The sequence below is a fragment of the Astatotilapia calliptera genome, chromosome 14, assembly GCF_964374335.1.
Source record: "Astatotilapia calliptera chromosome 14, fAstCal68.1, whole genome shotgun sequence".
Lineage (NCBI taxonomy): Eukaryota > Metazoa > Chordata > Actinopteri > Cichliformes > Cichlidae > Astatotilapia > Astatotilapia calliptera.
In genome coordinates this window covers 33726577-33742220 of record NC_137435.1, presented here as the reverse complement: position 1 = coordinate 33742220, position 15644 = coordinate 33726577, and positions in this window count along the sequence as shown.

Below are 15644 nucleotides of genomic sequence, written 5' to 3'. Positions count from 1 at the left end.
GACAAGACACTAATAACATCCATCGCCGCTGGGGTTGGTGTACAACATGCCATTAACGTGTACCACACCAGGCTAGCCAGATTATGCCAGTCCACTAAAGCTATTAGAGGGCCATCAAGCACGCATGTGATGTGCGTCCTCTAACTTAGAAAAAAGAGGGAGTGAGCTGAACAAACGAGGAGGGAGACAGTGCAGCTGGGGGTTTAGAAGTGCGTGATGTGTGTGACAGAGCTGAAAGAGATTATGATGAATATTAGAAGCTGTATAAGAGAGGAATGAAGAGTAAGAAGTGGCACGTCATTCCCGTCTTCTCCCTGGCTTCAGCTGATCTGCACTGGTTTGCTACCAACTGGAAAGAAAAAAACCCTCATACTTTTGATCCCCTGATTGAGCACTCAACCCTTTCTCCCCCGCCAGTGCCTGATTAGAAGAAAATTGTTGATTTATTGAGGATTTCTCCTCATCTCTCAATAACACTAATCCATTCCATTCCAGAGGTTGGCTATTAGGAAGCGGATCACGTTTTTTGGACCCTGATAAAGAAAAATCCAATCTGGATCTAGCCTAGAACTCAACGGTTTCCAATTAATGATGATGTACGACGCATTGAAAGCTAGCGTTCGAAAACTCATCCTGTATTTGCTTGCGACTTTGTGCCAGCGATGAAAATTGCAGCACATTACCATAATGTTAGAGGAAGTTAACAAATGAACCTGCAATGAATTCCAGGCAGGAAAGCTAAGGATGAGCTCTTCCCGGCCATACAAACCCTGTCCGCACCCCTCCCTGTTCTCCCAGCCTGCCTCCGCATGCCATTTTTCCCCCCTCGATGAGAAAGCCAAGAGCGAACAAGGAGGAGGGGAGGCAGCTGATGGAAAAGAGAGGGGAGAAAAATGACAGACATAGACAAAGGTTGATTAAATTGGTTTTCAATTCTGGGCTTCTCCGTCTGAAGCGACTGCATTAATTTGCTCCATTACATATTTGAGAGGCAGTGAGTGTATTAAGAGCTGCTGTATATCATATCAGTGACTGCTCTGAGAGCCGGCTGCCAAAATAAGAGCCCTAGGTCCATCTATTGGAGCATTAACCGAAGTGACTCAGCACACCCCGGCCTGAATGCTTCTCCCGCTTGATGTGAGGGACTCTTTGTTCGCTGCAGTCGCTCTTTTTTTTATACTGTAGGGAATATGATTCTGTTCTGTGTGTCAGACTTAACATGCTGATGAAAATGGAAGTGAGGGAGGCTTCTACTCAACAGATTAGTCAGTAGTTTCCATAGGTTTTAAATACTAAAGTTGTAAAGCTGCATTGAAGATTTGTTAGCACTTACTTTTACTTTTACATTAGTGCATTTATATTTGGTGCATTTAAAACAGCCACTCGGAGTCTTCAGCACAAATATAGGCTTCACACAAGTTTCCACAGAACTGAAAACAGCCAGAGAGGCTGATTTAGAGATCCAATGCAAGAAGCAGCGGGCAAAGATCAACCAGCTCCAAGAGAGCTCCTAAAAGCTCAGAAACACCTGGGTGAGCAGGCTGCTGAAAACAAGGAAGAAGAAGAGAGAGCCCACTGTAAGATTGCATAGCTCAAAGCCAAGTTCTGCACCAGTGAGGCCTTTCATGAGCAAAATGATTTGAAAGCGCTAAACTTCAAATAAGAACTAGAAAATACCAAAGCTGCAAACCAACTGCATGACGCAGAGGCAGAGGACTGCTCTGCTAGCAAGACAAGAGAAAGAGGCCTAATTGGAAGATCTCGAGGTCCCGATTAAGACTACATCACAGGAAAAAAATTTAATGGTATATTACGGATATGTTTACTGTCAACAAACAAATAATTTTGGGTTTTTTCATAACCTGACTTTCCTTCAGGCATATTTGCTGTTGATATTTAATTGCATCTAAATTTGTGTTTGAGTTTTCTCTTTAACATTGTAGAGTGTTTACCTCGAGGTGTATATTGTTGTGATTTCTAGAGATCTGAGTTGAATAAGACAAAAAAGAGAGTGACTCACTGAGTGAAACGGGTATTATTACATCTCTTACCAATAGAAATAACAAACAAAGATTGAAATTAATGAAAGTGTCTTCTTTGTTCATCCCTGAGAAACAAAGTGAACTTTGAAGTGCAAAAGACCACTTAATGGCCAGCAGCCACTCGAGGCTGTCCAAGAGTAGCATGCTAACCTAGCAACTACAGCTAACCTAGCAGACGGTTAGCTGTAGCTGCTAACTGTCAGATAAGCGTCACTTCTTTTCATTTAAGTCAACTCTCCACTATGTTTGTGTTGTGCTGTCCTTTTGGAGCATTATTAATGGAATTAACAGACCAATAAGATGACTGACTTGCTTTCAGTCCACCAAAACAGGTGGAGTAACAAATCTAATATATTACTTACATGTATTATTTTTATGTGCCTCATTGTTAGTTAGCAGGTATCTGCGTCCTTGCATTACCTGTCCCTGGATTTTGAGGTGGGTTTTTTTTCCTTCTTTTTTTAACTATTCATTATTTTCTGTCTGTTTTTATTATCAAAACATTTTTCCCTCTTTATCTTTCTAACATTTAGAATTCAAAGAAGAGTCAATTCAAATAGGTATGACCAAATACTGTTTTGTCAATACTTCTGCAAGAAGTCTTAAGCTTTCTTGTAATTTCTTTAAGTAGCCTTCAGGGAATACTTCACCAAGCTTCTTGAAGAACATTCCAAAGCTCTTCCTTGGATGTTGGCTGCCTTTTATTTAGTTCTCTGTCAAAATAGTTTTTTTAACATGCAATATGGCGAATGCCAAATTACACAAGAACTGGACTGAAAAACAATGGCAAACCTCACCCTTTTCTCTTTGTTTCCTTTCCTTAAGAATGGCTGCTTGACAGCCACCCTTCCACTGAGACCATTTCTAATGAGGTTTTGGCAAACAATAGACGCATTAACTTAAGGGCCAGATGTATCTCTCAGATCCTGATTTTTCCCTATTTCTTAAGGACATGACTTTCAGGTTTTGATCATCGGCTGTAGATACCTTTAGGTCCATCATTTCTTCTTGTGTTTTCCACTTGTCTGGTTTGTCCTCAAATTTGGTGTCCAGTGAGGACACACTGGAGAGCATACTGAGATATGCCAAGTTGTAGGCCAATAGTTCTTTGGGAATCACCTTGTTGGTTCAAAAATTGTATTATGCCTGTCAAACTGTGTTTGGCAATTTTCATCAACTCCATTAAAGAAACTGAAAGAAAATCTGTTTTTGTGCTAGTTACTCACTGTAACCCCTGACTGTTCTCATTTTCCTGTTTAGGTTCGAAGGCAAAGTTTGTGTACACTATAGGCGACAGAAAATAGTTATTAATTGTACAATTCTCTGTCACTGTATTTGTCCTACATAACAGATTCAAAATGAGTACATTCATTAGAATTAGATTTAGAGTGGTATAATATTTGTATTCTCATGTACTAATATTATTGTATTACTATATTAATGCAGCACAAGGTTTAGTTCATTTGTGAAAACATTTTTAGTAGACTTGTCCTTCAAGAAGCTACTTTTTTATTTCTTACGTTGAATATATTTCAATTTTATTTGAGTAAAGAAGTTGATTCAGTGCTTTTACTGGAGTATTTTTTTGACACGGGTATCTGTGAGCTCATTATGTACTTAAGTACATAATGTCTGTACTTTTGCCACCTCTGCTGATGTGTAGTTAAGCTCAAATGTTACTTTAGTAACAGTTTATCCTTTTGTGTTTCAAATTGGTGTAGTATTTACTACTGCAGATGTCCCTAATATTTCTATTGCCTGGTGAAGTTTCCGAAATTCAATGCTCATACTTCTTTACAAATTTAAGTCAACAGGTTGATTTTAAATAAAACTAAAAACTTTTTGCACGCCTTCACTGTCGCACACCTGTTCTAACCAGGTAGATCTATTTCATAGCAAACATTTTTACTGGACACAAAAAGAATAATCAACACTATATAATATAATTAAGTTACTGAAATTATACTGATATCTATTTCTTATAAGTACCACAATTATCGTAAATAATAAACCAATTTGATGGCCCCGTTTTTTGAAACTTATTAGATAGCAAAGTTTATCTGCTTGTGAAGCGATGTAATATTAACCCAGGTTCCTGAATGTGGTGTCTGTTGTGTTAACTGAGGCTCCTCTTTTTGCTGAGCTGCAGTGCTTTATTCCTTAAAACTAATCTGACAAATCAGAGCTTGTAGCACACCTTTGCCATTGGCAAAATATCTACACAGGTGCATTTTGCTCTTTTGACCTGCTGAAAAGCTTTGTTCTTTGCTTTTTTTAAAAAAGACTTGAAGCTCCAATCGCTGTTCAGTTTTCATTGTCAGCCCCTACAGCTTCTTGTTAGCATTATACACGTGTGGCATAGACATTATAAAAGGGCACTCAATTCAGTTTTATTTATAAGGCGCCAAATGACAGCAACAGTTGCCTCGAGGCGCTTGATAATTGTAAGATAAAGATCCTACAATGTTACAGAGAAAACCCCAACAATCAGACGGTCCCCTTTGAACAAGCAGTGAACAGGTGACAGTGGAAAGAAAACTCCCCTTTTAACAGGAAGAAACCTCTGCAATGACAATCACTATACAGTATGATAGCACTCATAGTGCAAATTATTACTATTTTAATCTGTGATAAAATGTAAACGCAAGGAAACACTGACATGTGAGCTCACGTCCACGTTACAGTTGCCACAAGCTCATCACAACCATGTTCAAATCACCAAGATGGTGACGGTGAAAATGTTTAGCTTAATGCTTCACAACAGGACTTCGCTAACACATGGCTGATATCACGGTGGCCATGTCCACCTTTTCTACTGTCTACAGTAACACATCTTTAAGCTAAGTTTTTAAAAACTCACAGTGTACACTATAGTGAGAGAAAAGAATCACTCTTTAGTAGCACAATTTGTATATAACAAATAATCCAACCTGCACAGCAAAATATCAATAACTAACCTTGTTTAGTGGGCGGTGTCATTTCAAAGTTCTCTTAGCGTCTTCCTGCCAAATGAACGTCTGCAGCCACTCTGATTGTTTTACTGGAGCTGGAAAGACGTGGGCCATTTTTAACTGTCAGCAGTGCATCAGTGCTTTGCTTTTAGGAAACGTTTGGGCCCAGAATCACATCAGACTTAAGCAGATAGGCAGCCACAAGCCATTTTTTTCTGCTGAAAGATAATAATCTAAACATATGCAGAAAATGCTCGTACATAAAGAAAAGATGCAGGACCGCATCATGACTCAAATGAATGACGGGGAATCGAAAGAAACTAAAAGCGCTAATGCCTTGCAATTACCTCTATGGCCACTATTCAGAAAAATCCAGTAAAACGCAGTTACAGAGTCTTTGTGGTCTCTCAGTCTTGCAGTTCAACAGCCAATGCTCCAAATTGACGCCAACATATTATTTTCATTTAAACTTTCAAATTAGTCTTTCTCCTTGACTATAGCATGCATGTAAAGAAGTAACTTTGCCAAAGAAGAAAATGCAACATATTATTCACTATGATAGATTACCTATCTCAGGCAAGTTCTAAGTTTCTCAAGTTGATTTTCATATGGAAATGAATGGAAACCAGCGGTTGCCTGGAGGGTGGGAAATCAATCTAAAAACTTATTGTATGCTTTGGAAAACAGTCAGCAGGAATGTAAAACACAGGCGATTTGTACTTAATGGGCTGAAACATGTAAAAACATTGGCACGGTCCTGTTAAATAAGCGCCGGGGCTACAGACTTGCTGTTTATTAAAAAAGTAATAATAAATTACCAACATTTTGCCTGATGATGTACTGCAGGCTTTCCCCAATTACAACTTTTATAAAGTCATGGACAAAAAAGGAATAGTATGATTAGAATAATAAGACTTTTTTTAGTTTGAGGAACTTATGATGGATCACAAAAGTTGAAACATGTTTCAACATTTGAATGACTGATAATAGGAATAATGACTGAATGAGAATGTAAATCAAGGTCAAGCTTACCAACCTAGGCCCTGACACACACACACACACGCACACACATGGTACCCCGCCCAGTCCCCCCGCCTGTGTTTGTGCATGTGAAAGGGATCTCTTCAGAGCTGTCACCACTCTTTCAGCAGCGCTATTCATTGTGTTTTTCCATTCGAAGAGCGTGCAGGTGTTTACTGTAAGGAGGGGAAGAAAAGAAGGGATGGAAACAAATGTCAGTGGCCTCAATGCCTGGGGAGCAGATGGAGAGGAGGACGGAGACAGAGAGACCCAGAGCAAGAAGCAAAGTAAAATAAAGCAAAGATGAAGAGAAAGAGAGAGAGACGGGAGAATGGGGTCAGTTATGAGCAGAGCCCGAACCAAATGTTGTTTTCTATCTGCAAGACAAAGGGGGAAAGGAAAGAATCTGATCCCAGTGATGCTACAGACCACCCAATAGGTGGGGGGTGAACTTCCAGAAAAGGAGATATACAGAGGCCGGTACCAGACCTCCACTGTGGTAAAGTTAGAATAATTTGTGTGTGTGAGAGAGGAGGAAATAGAAGAATTCTTGAATATAATTCTTAGTGACGTAAGACGAAGATAAGAAAAGGTACATTTGTTTTTGTCAGAAAAATAATTGGACTCGAAGTATGGTTCAGTTAGATCATATCTTGGATGCCCATAAAAGTATGTCTTACATAATAACAAACTCTCTCCTCAAGAGTGAGTTCTTTAATGTGTTTTTTGTTGCTGCAATACAACGCAGAGAGAAGCTAAATAGTGGGGATTCACACATGCACTGAAGATTTTAGAAGAGTTTAACTTTTCAAGCTATAGCGCAGGCAATAGCCAATCAGTCACAATTATTTAAGTGCTCTAAAAAAGCAGCCGCCTATACAGACTGCATTATGACGACACCTGAGAGTAAGATGGTTATTTTTGGTGAAATGCAGTGCTGTGCAAGAACAGTGTAGTTATAGGCAGCTAGCGTGGCTCTGCTAATTGAAACTTTTAGCTAGCCTTGTCAGTGATTAGGTTTTGTTGCTACGACAGCAAAGATACAACCACCAAATATCAGCTAACGCAATGTTTAGGACTGCTTCCTCACCATAAGCTAGCAACCACTCTCTGCCTTGTTTATATTTTTGGATTGCATAACAACCTCGCCTAGCAGAGTGCATAACTGCATGAAAGAAAGGGTATGATTTGCTGCTATTTTTCAGCTTTATTTTTTTACTTTTTCTTTTTGGTCACAATCTGGTTATGGTTAGGTACCAAAAGTCATCACTGTCGCTTTAGGCCTAGATAAAGTTAATGCTTTTGGTTAGAAGATCACTGCAGCAGATTACTTAACAGGGAAATCATCCACTGGTAGAAATTGGTACAAGGCACTCAAGACTGAAGAGTGTCAACAAATGCAAAAAATGTACTTCTTTTGTCCAATAAAGGCTACTACACTTGCCTTTTTGATTCATCTTGGTGTCAAATCATCCACGTTCAACAATGCAAGTGTCATCTTTAGAAGCCATAGTAATTGCATATGCTTTTCTACTCTCCCAGAGCACTCAAAGCACTTTCTACAACACGCCTCATTCACTCATTCAAACAAACACTTTCCTCTATCCTTAAGTGCTTTAAGTTGTGTTGGCAATACTTCCTGGGACATGCATCCTGTTTAGTAACTTACTGTTTCTGGGATCTGCAACAAGCATGCTTGAATGTTGATGCAATTACAGGACCTAATTTGCTGCCATTGACTATGAAGCTCGGTTTGAGCAATGTCGCAAGTTGATCACATGGTGCTATAGTAGACACGTTGTTAAACATGTATCAGAAGTTATTTTGGTAAGGTGGTAAATTTGACCTTTATAGCCGTTATTTTCTGTCAGGCTGTTTACAGTGGATGTAAGTTGGCTGCAGAACCAATCATTAGATTCAGTCACAATATTTTGCATTTTAGGATGTTATTAGGCTAAATTAGTATTATAGGTTGTATTGAAGGACACAGAGGCTAAATATCGTATTCATTCTGTTTACAGTTTTCACCGCTGCATGCAAATGAGAGAAGTCACGCAGTAAATGGTCAGTCTTACTGCATGCCTCCCACTTGTTATTTGCTGTGGTTTAACTCTGTGTTTAGTGAGAGTTGCTACACCCTGCAGGAGAACACGACATCCTCTACTTGCATCTCTTGCACAACACTAAACCCTAAATCTAGCTGTGTTTGCATCAGTGTTGTTAGTTGCGAGTAAAAAAGTGCTGTATACGGTTCCAATCACATCAAACACTAACCTTAGGAACTTGATAGTCTACATTACATTAACTACATTCAATTAAGTACAAACATACATATTTTGGATCCTGCTTTCACTTTTGAAATGTTTCTTTCATCTGCTGAACTTTTTGAAAGTGTTAACCACCTGTAACAAGCTTCTGCAATACATGCTTGGTTATCACCGATATGTGTCCTGCAGCAGCGACAGCAGAATATACTTCGTCTCAGTCCTGAAAAATGATATCAAGGGGTCCTCGGAGCATTAAAATGTGACGCCCAGGGGTGCTGACCAGGTGTCAGTATGTGACAGTTTGGGGCTAAAAACAGGTTCCTCCAGCTGCAGCTATTTACAATAAAAAAGTGGTGTGAAATTCCTATTAGCTGCTATTTAAACTGGCAGTGAACCTGGAGCTGCACCTCCAGCCAATCAGAATACCACCTAATGAATTCCTGCTGGAGGACAGAGGGGAATCTAGTGTGTAATGGAATATTTGCAGAAAAAACCCCAAAGCATTTGATGAATAAAATGCCTCAGATCTGTTTAGAATAGACTTTATCTTTGATACAGACGCACACATATATGAGCCAGTTTTGTAAATACACATCTCACGTAAGGTGAGGTGTATTTGGATTCAAGTTGGTAAGGCAACTGGTTCCAATTTGCGTCATACTGTCTGCAAAAAGAGCCAAACTGGCCTGCTGATGCTAGCATGGAAGGATACTTTAGACTACAAACTCATTTCCCAGATCAGTGCCATTAGTATCCCTGCCAATGTCATGGAGGATTTTCTTCATCTATCCACTCTTGTCTTGACATTTAACCTTAATGTAAACAAATACCATTTCACACAAAAAAGGAGGAAACAGGTACACATTCATCTGCTCATGACATCCCTCATTTCCTCTCCTCGCTCGCTGCTGAAGTCACACCCTTCACGGCTTCAGCCACTGCCTGGGGTCAGGGGTCACGCCCACAATCCCCCAGGCAGTGCTTTGAATTCTCATCCCAGTTCCCTGGCAAATGGTTCAAACATTGATCAATAAATGTGAGAAGTTATTTGTTTGTTTGGTTTTTTGATCACGATTCCAACAGAGGGTGGAAAGTTTAGATTATCAGTGCAATCTGAGCATCTTTAAAGGCCTGCGCACAAATATGGAGGCGGCAGTAAAGTGTGTTGTGTGTGTGTGCGCGCCCTCCTTCCTTGTTGTAAATCCCCCCCTCCATCCATCACATTAGCCTAATGAAAAGTAATAAGAGCGCTCCAAATGATCTACTCCCTGAGGTTGCCTCGAAGCTGTGTGAAATAAGATAACATTAACCTGAGTTATATGGGCTGCCAACGGGAAGTGCCATAACTAGTGACGCATGCATACACTCATGACCGCACAAATGTATACAGGCATCCATCTTATCTAGTGTTTACTTCCCAACTGGGAGTCACTGTGTCACAGAGACACCATAAACTAGCATCGATATGAAACAATAATAAACACAATTCAAAGTAGGAACAGAGCAAATATACATGTAGTGTCTTTGTGTTTGCAGGAAGATGCATGTGTGTTTAGATATGTGAATTTTACTCTCCTCTGTGTGCACGTTTTTATTGTTTCGCTGTAGCTTGCGTGAAGAATGAAGGCTCACATGTGCGATTGGTTCAAAAACGGCTAATGGATTTCCGGCTCACAGTTGGTATTTTAATTAGGTGAACAGTAATCACATTTCTATAAGTGTGTGAGAAATGAGCGATGGCATGTCGCATTGCTCAGGAACACATATGAAACCATCATTTACAAGTTAAGCTAATTGTTCACGCACTTGAGTTCGACGATGTGCAATGCAAAATGAATCAGATGTACAACAGTTCTTGCTGTTACATGAACATTTTCATCTCTAAAGGGTTATTTGAGTGTGACAACTCACAAGTGATCTCCCCTGAATGACCCCATCTCTGTATTAATATTAATAAGCAAATTTCTGTATTAAATTGAGTAACCGCTGTTGTGTGTAAATGCACTCAGCTCTCTTAAATTGGAAATGACCACATGGATAATTCTGGTAGGGAACACTGAAAGTATTTCTACCAGCAGGTAAAAGCAACACAGCTCAAACTTCAGCTTGTGTTAATTCTTTTAAAACCACGAGTATATTTCCATCCACTGAAATATGCTGAAAGTCTGATTTTTAGACTTTGTCTTATGTACTGAAAAACAAATCTTTCATTGGTTTTTGAGGCTTTTTCTTCTTTGGTGTCAGATTTCTTTGGTTAGCTTGAGAGAAAGAGATTGAAGGTGAAATGGTGTCTCGAATGGGATTTATGGTTCTACATAACGTAGATCTACCTACACTTGCATAGCAGTTTTATCTGCAGAGAGGCAGGAATTCAAATAATGTACAAGCTGCTCTGTAGCCCAACATCAATGACACTATTTATTTGTAGAAACGTGACCAGTAGCTTGAAGAAGAAAGTAAACAAAGTGCTGCAGTAGATAGCACAAACATAAAGAAGACTAGTCCTCATGTTCCACATAGTTTTCACCGTATCCCCTGTTTACAGCACCCATAGTTGATGAAACTGGACAAGTAGATCCCAAAAAAAAGAAATGATCCAGGGTAGACCTGATACAGCACCTTAGGGATACATCTGGCCCTTGAGTTGATCCATCTACTGTTCTCCTCATAAACAGCTCTAATGGAAAAGTGGCTGCCACGAAGCCATTCTTAAGGAAAAGAAACATGGAGAACGGGCTGAGAAATGCCAAATTACACAGCAGCTGGGCTGAAAATCAGTGGCAAAAGGTGGTATGGAGTGATGAATCCAAATTTGAAATTTGCTCTCTTTATGTACACAGAAGTTCAGGAGAGAGAGATATATCAGCGTCTACAGCCATCTGTATATCATGGTGGAGGCTCCGTCATGATTTACGGCTGGATTGCAGCCAGTGTTTTTGGAGATCTTTTAAAAATCGCTGAAATTATGAAAACAGAAAAGTATCAGATTTTGATCCACTATGTGAAAAAATTTGCAAAGCTTCTGATTGCAATGACTTCATACTTCAGGATGTTGATATTCCCAAACACACTGCCACTGCAGCAAAAACATACCTGGATCAAGAAACATACAGCAGAACAATATCAGTACCAGAGGCTGGACGTCAACATTACTGAAGCAGTGTGGGATCAGAACAAAAGGCAGCCAACATCCAAAGAGGAGCTTTGAATGTCCTTTGAGAAGACTGAAGAACTATTCTGTCTAAATAGTGCAACAGATTAGGTAGTTACTTATTTAATGTAGTATGACTTACAGTAATTTCTCTATATGCATGTATCTATTGTTGTCTATCTAACGCTTTAGAAGTGTCAGAGAGCATTCTACCCTATTTGGCTACAAACTTCAGCTTAATGGAAACGACATTAGTGATATTTGAGAAACGGCTTAAATGCATATATCTTTTAAATAAAGTATTCAGGGACAACAAATCATCCTCACAGTCATACACGCAAACAGGTAAACGAATGCAGGGAAAATCCACACAGTTCTACATCAAGGCAGCAGATTTGAGGAGGAACACTTCAAACCACCTGGTGAAGACCTCTGCTAACAGCTCCATCTCTCTCTCTCCGTCTTTCTCTGTGTCTCTCTCATGCTCTCCTTCTGTCTCGCTCTGACAGATTTATTAAGAGGCTGGGATCAGAACGAGTCCCCAGCTTCCTCCTCTTCTCATCCCTTGCTTTCTCCTCTTCATCATCTGACAGCACCTCCACCTCCTCCCTCTCCCTTTGTCCCATGGCCCAAGTCTATATGCTTGAGCCCTAAAAGAAAGTGAGAGAAATAGGTGACGACGAAAGAGATGAGAAGGAGGAGAGGATGGGAGTGGAGAACGTGTTTTTTTCTGTCCCTGTGGCCTGCTTTAGAAGATTCTTTGCCACTCACAAACATGTCATCTTTACCACGCGTGAAGTTGCCTCTTCTTGTCATCGTTCAAACAGAGTTTGTGTACTTTTATAGGGAGGGAAACTTTTGTTGGGCGGGGGAAACATATGTTTCCATCAGCGGGCTTAGTCAGGCAAATGTTATCTTTCCGTTCGCCTCACTGATGCTCCGCACTACATTCAAAGCCTATGGCTTGTCAGAAATAAAGTAAAACGCTGACAGATGCGGCTATTTCTCAAGCCCCTTGTCCTGGAATGATGCTCACCGTCACTTTATCCAAATAACAGAGTCAGAATCAAAACAGGCCACCTTTTTAAAAAGTCTGTGGTACAAGCCGCTGTCAGACCATCACATACTCGTGTTATACTCTCTGGGTGTTTCTCCATGATGAATCCAGTCATGCCAGCTGAGGGATGGCTCTTAGTCACTCTTGTCATATACTGTATATGGATGCTTGTTGATGACCTCCTGATATCACATATAAATGAGTGCATGAGTGCTATTGGCAATAAACTAGTAACCCTAGGTTCTTCTAGGGAATTCATATGATTTTGAAATTTCGCCTTATATCTGTTTCATGACGACCCATTCAGACAAGATCAACCAAGTATGTTCTAAACAAACTGACTTCCACCCTCGCCAGCTGTTGATAATATGAATTTTCTTCTGTTTAGGACAGCTTGGGCTTTATTGTGTGGATTCTATGTGTTTTCCCTTTGCCTGCATTTCTGCCATCCACAGTAAAAGACATAAGGATTTATTTATTTAGCTAATTTATCATTTCAAACACAGCCTCCAGATCCCTCTTCCAAAGAGTCAGAAAAGGACAAAATCGGATGCCAATTTGTGCAGGACAAATCTTCTCACAAGACTGAACTTTGGTATGTAATTGAACAAAGTTTGTGTTTGCCGTGGAATCTTTTCCTCTCAAATAATGGAAGATCACACAGGATCGAGAGGTCTCCAGGTAGTACCAGTCCCGTGCAAAAAGGGGTTTTTGAAACAGCAATTAGCCTGGTGCCTAATATTGCCTTAGCAAGTATATCAAAGAACTCCTCCGACTTTTTTGGCTTGAAAATGGCAGTACAGTACTTGAATTAAAACCATTTCAATGTTTAATGCCTTTTTGCACATTTATTGTATATCACATGACCCACAAGCTAGTTTTGGAAGCTGGGGATCGGAGAGCCAGGACCTCTGTCACTGTCCACCACCCTTGACAACCACCCAGTTCTCAACACTGCACCAAACCCTATGGCTCTTCCTGTGTGCCGGACCCATTTGGATTAAACCTGGATGGGCCACATGGACTAATGCCCAACCACCAAAATGCTCACTAGTTTCCCTCGCGGAAATGACTGGGCTTCCCCTAAAGATAGGATAAGAGGCTCAGCCATTTCAGGGGAATGCAGATTAAGACTCCCCCATCTCCCTCAAAAGGAGTCAGTTGACATGGTTCATCTAACTAGTTTCTGGATGCCTCCTAGGTGAGATTTTTGCAGGCATGTCTTAAGAAAGATTATGTCTCGCAGGGCTTGAGGACAATTCGTGGTCCCTCCAGATGATCTGGAAGATAGCGAGATAAGTCTTTGCTTCTCTGCTTAGACTGCTGACTCTGCATCCCAAACCTGGATAAGCATTCAAAAATGGACGGATGAACGGATGGATATTGCATATCACTTTTGGTTATTTAAGCTTAAACTGAGGCATTAATAATTACTAACAGGCACTCATGTACCATAGCTACCAGGTCTTCAAGTGTCTTATTTTCCATTGTCCCATAAAATGGCACCATGGTGTCATATAGAGTTGCAATAACATGTCCTGAAAGCCTTACAGTAACAGTAAAGTGTTTAAATATGTTTCCTTACTCCCCCGTTTGTATCAACCCACAGATTTCAGGCTGTAGAGTCTGACTACATCATTTTGGAAAGAAATAACTCTCCCTCCAGTGATGTTGAAAGGGACCGGACAGAGATGCCAACAGGAAGAAAAAAAAAATAGACAAAAAAGGATGAAGACAGTGAAAGACTAGAGACTGGGCTCCCTCCATTACCCTCTGGCCTTCTCTGTCTGGCAGTACATGAGCAGCAACAGTGGATGGACTCGGCTAGTCACCTATCAAAGCCTGCCTAATGAATAGTCCTCTAATCCCCTCATTGAGATACAGAGAACAGGCTCACTGCTAATGCTCTCAGACTGAGATGCGCTCTTTCTCTCTCTGCCTCTCTCTCTCACACACAGACAATAATCATGCACACACACACAATAGGCAGGAAACACACACGAGCACCTACACTTCATTCACATGCTAAGAGCTCCTGTGTTTTTTTGGAATATCATGCAGGTGTCATGGCCTCTTTCTCTTTCTCATGCATACACAGCAGCACAATAAAACTTAACAATATTCTGTCTTTGTACTCGGCCATAAAGCCGCCTTAATTATTCCCGGGCAGAGTGGATTTCAAAGAGGGAGGACAAGAGGCCCTCGTCATTTAGGAGTCGGTTTAACATGTTTGCTTTATCCCCAGCTTGTTTATGGGAGGGCTTGGAGAGGGAGAAATATTAAGTCATTATGTTTAGATCGTTGGAGAGACCTATATCCTGCGTTCCATTTCACCCAGCAAATCACTCGTGCACACGTGTGCTGACATCCAGAGCAGATTCGCTGCGCATGTGTCTTTCATTTTCCCCTCTTCGACTTTCTTACATCCATTGTGTCTTCTTCTGTCCTTTTTCAAATATGTGTTGTATATTCAGCCAAACATGAGATAAACACACCCATCTCACCTTTCACTCTCTTTCTATAATGTTTTTTTTCTCTTTCATGCTGGAAGTGCATTCAGCCCAGATATCAAATAAACACAGAGAAGCCAAGCAAATCCAACCACCCTGCTCCCCACCCTGCTTTCCCTCCCCTATCCGGCACCACCTGGCCAGGAAGAATACAGCTTGAAACGTGTCAGTCACTTCACCTTTGGACACCAGGTTTGCTTGCTACTGCTCTAAAATTTCAGAAAATACCGCACAAGGTGGGGGTGAGCAGTGTGAAATGTCAGCCAGAAGCCTGGAAGCCAGACCTGGAAAAGAAAAGGAAGACAACACATCTGGGAAGCAAAAAGATAGATAGAGGAGGAGGTGAGGGGGACGGATGGACAAAGAAAAGGACAGGAAAGTGCAAGGCAATTAGGGCTGGACAGGAAAGATTAGCAGAATATCGTACAAAAGACGAGAAAATGAATGACAGGTTTGAAAAATGTCCTCCGGAGGAGACCTGGGGGTGGAGGGGGTTCTAGGGACCTGAGCTCTTTATTTACACAGGCAAATGCCCCTACACATTATCATGTTGATTAATATATATATATATATATATATATATATATATATATATATATATATATATATATATATATATATATATATATATATATATATATATATA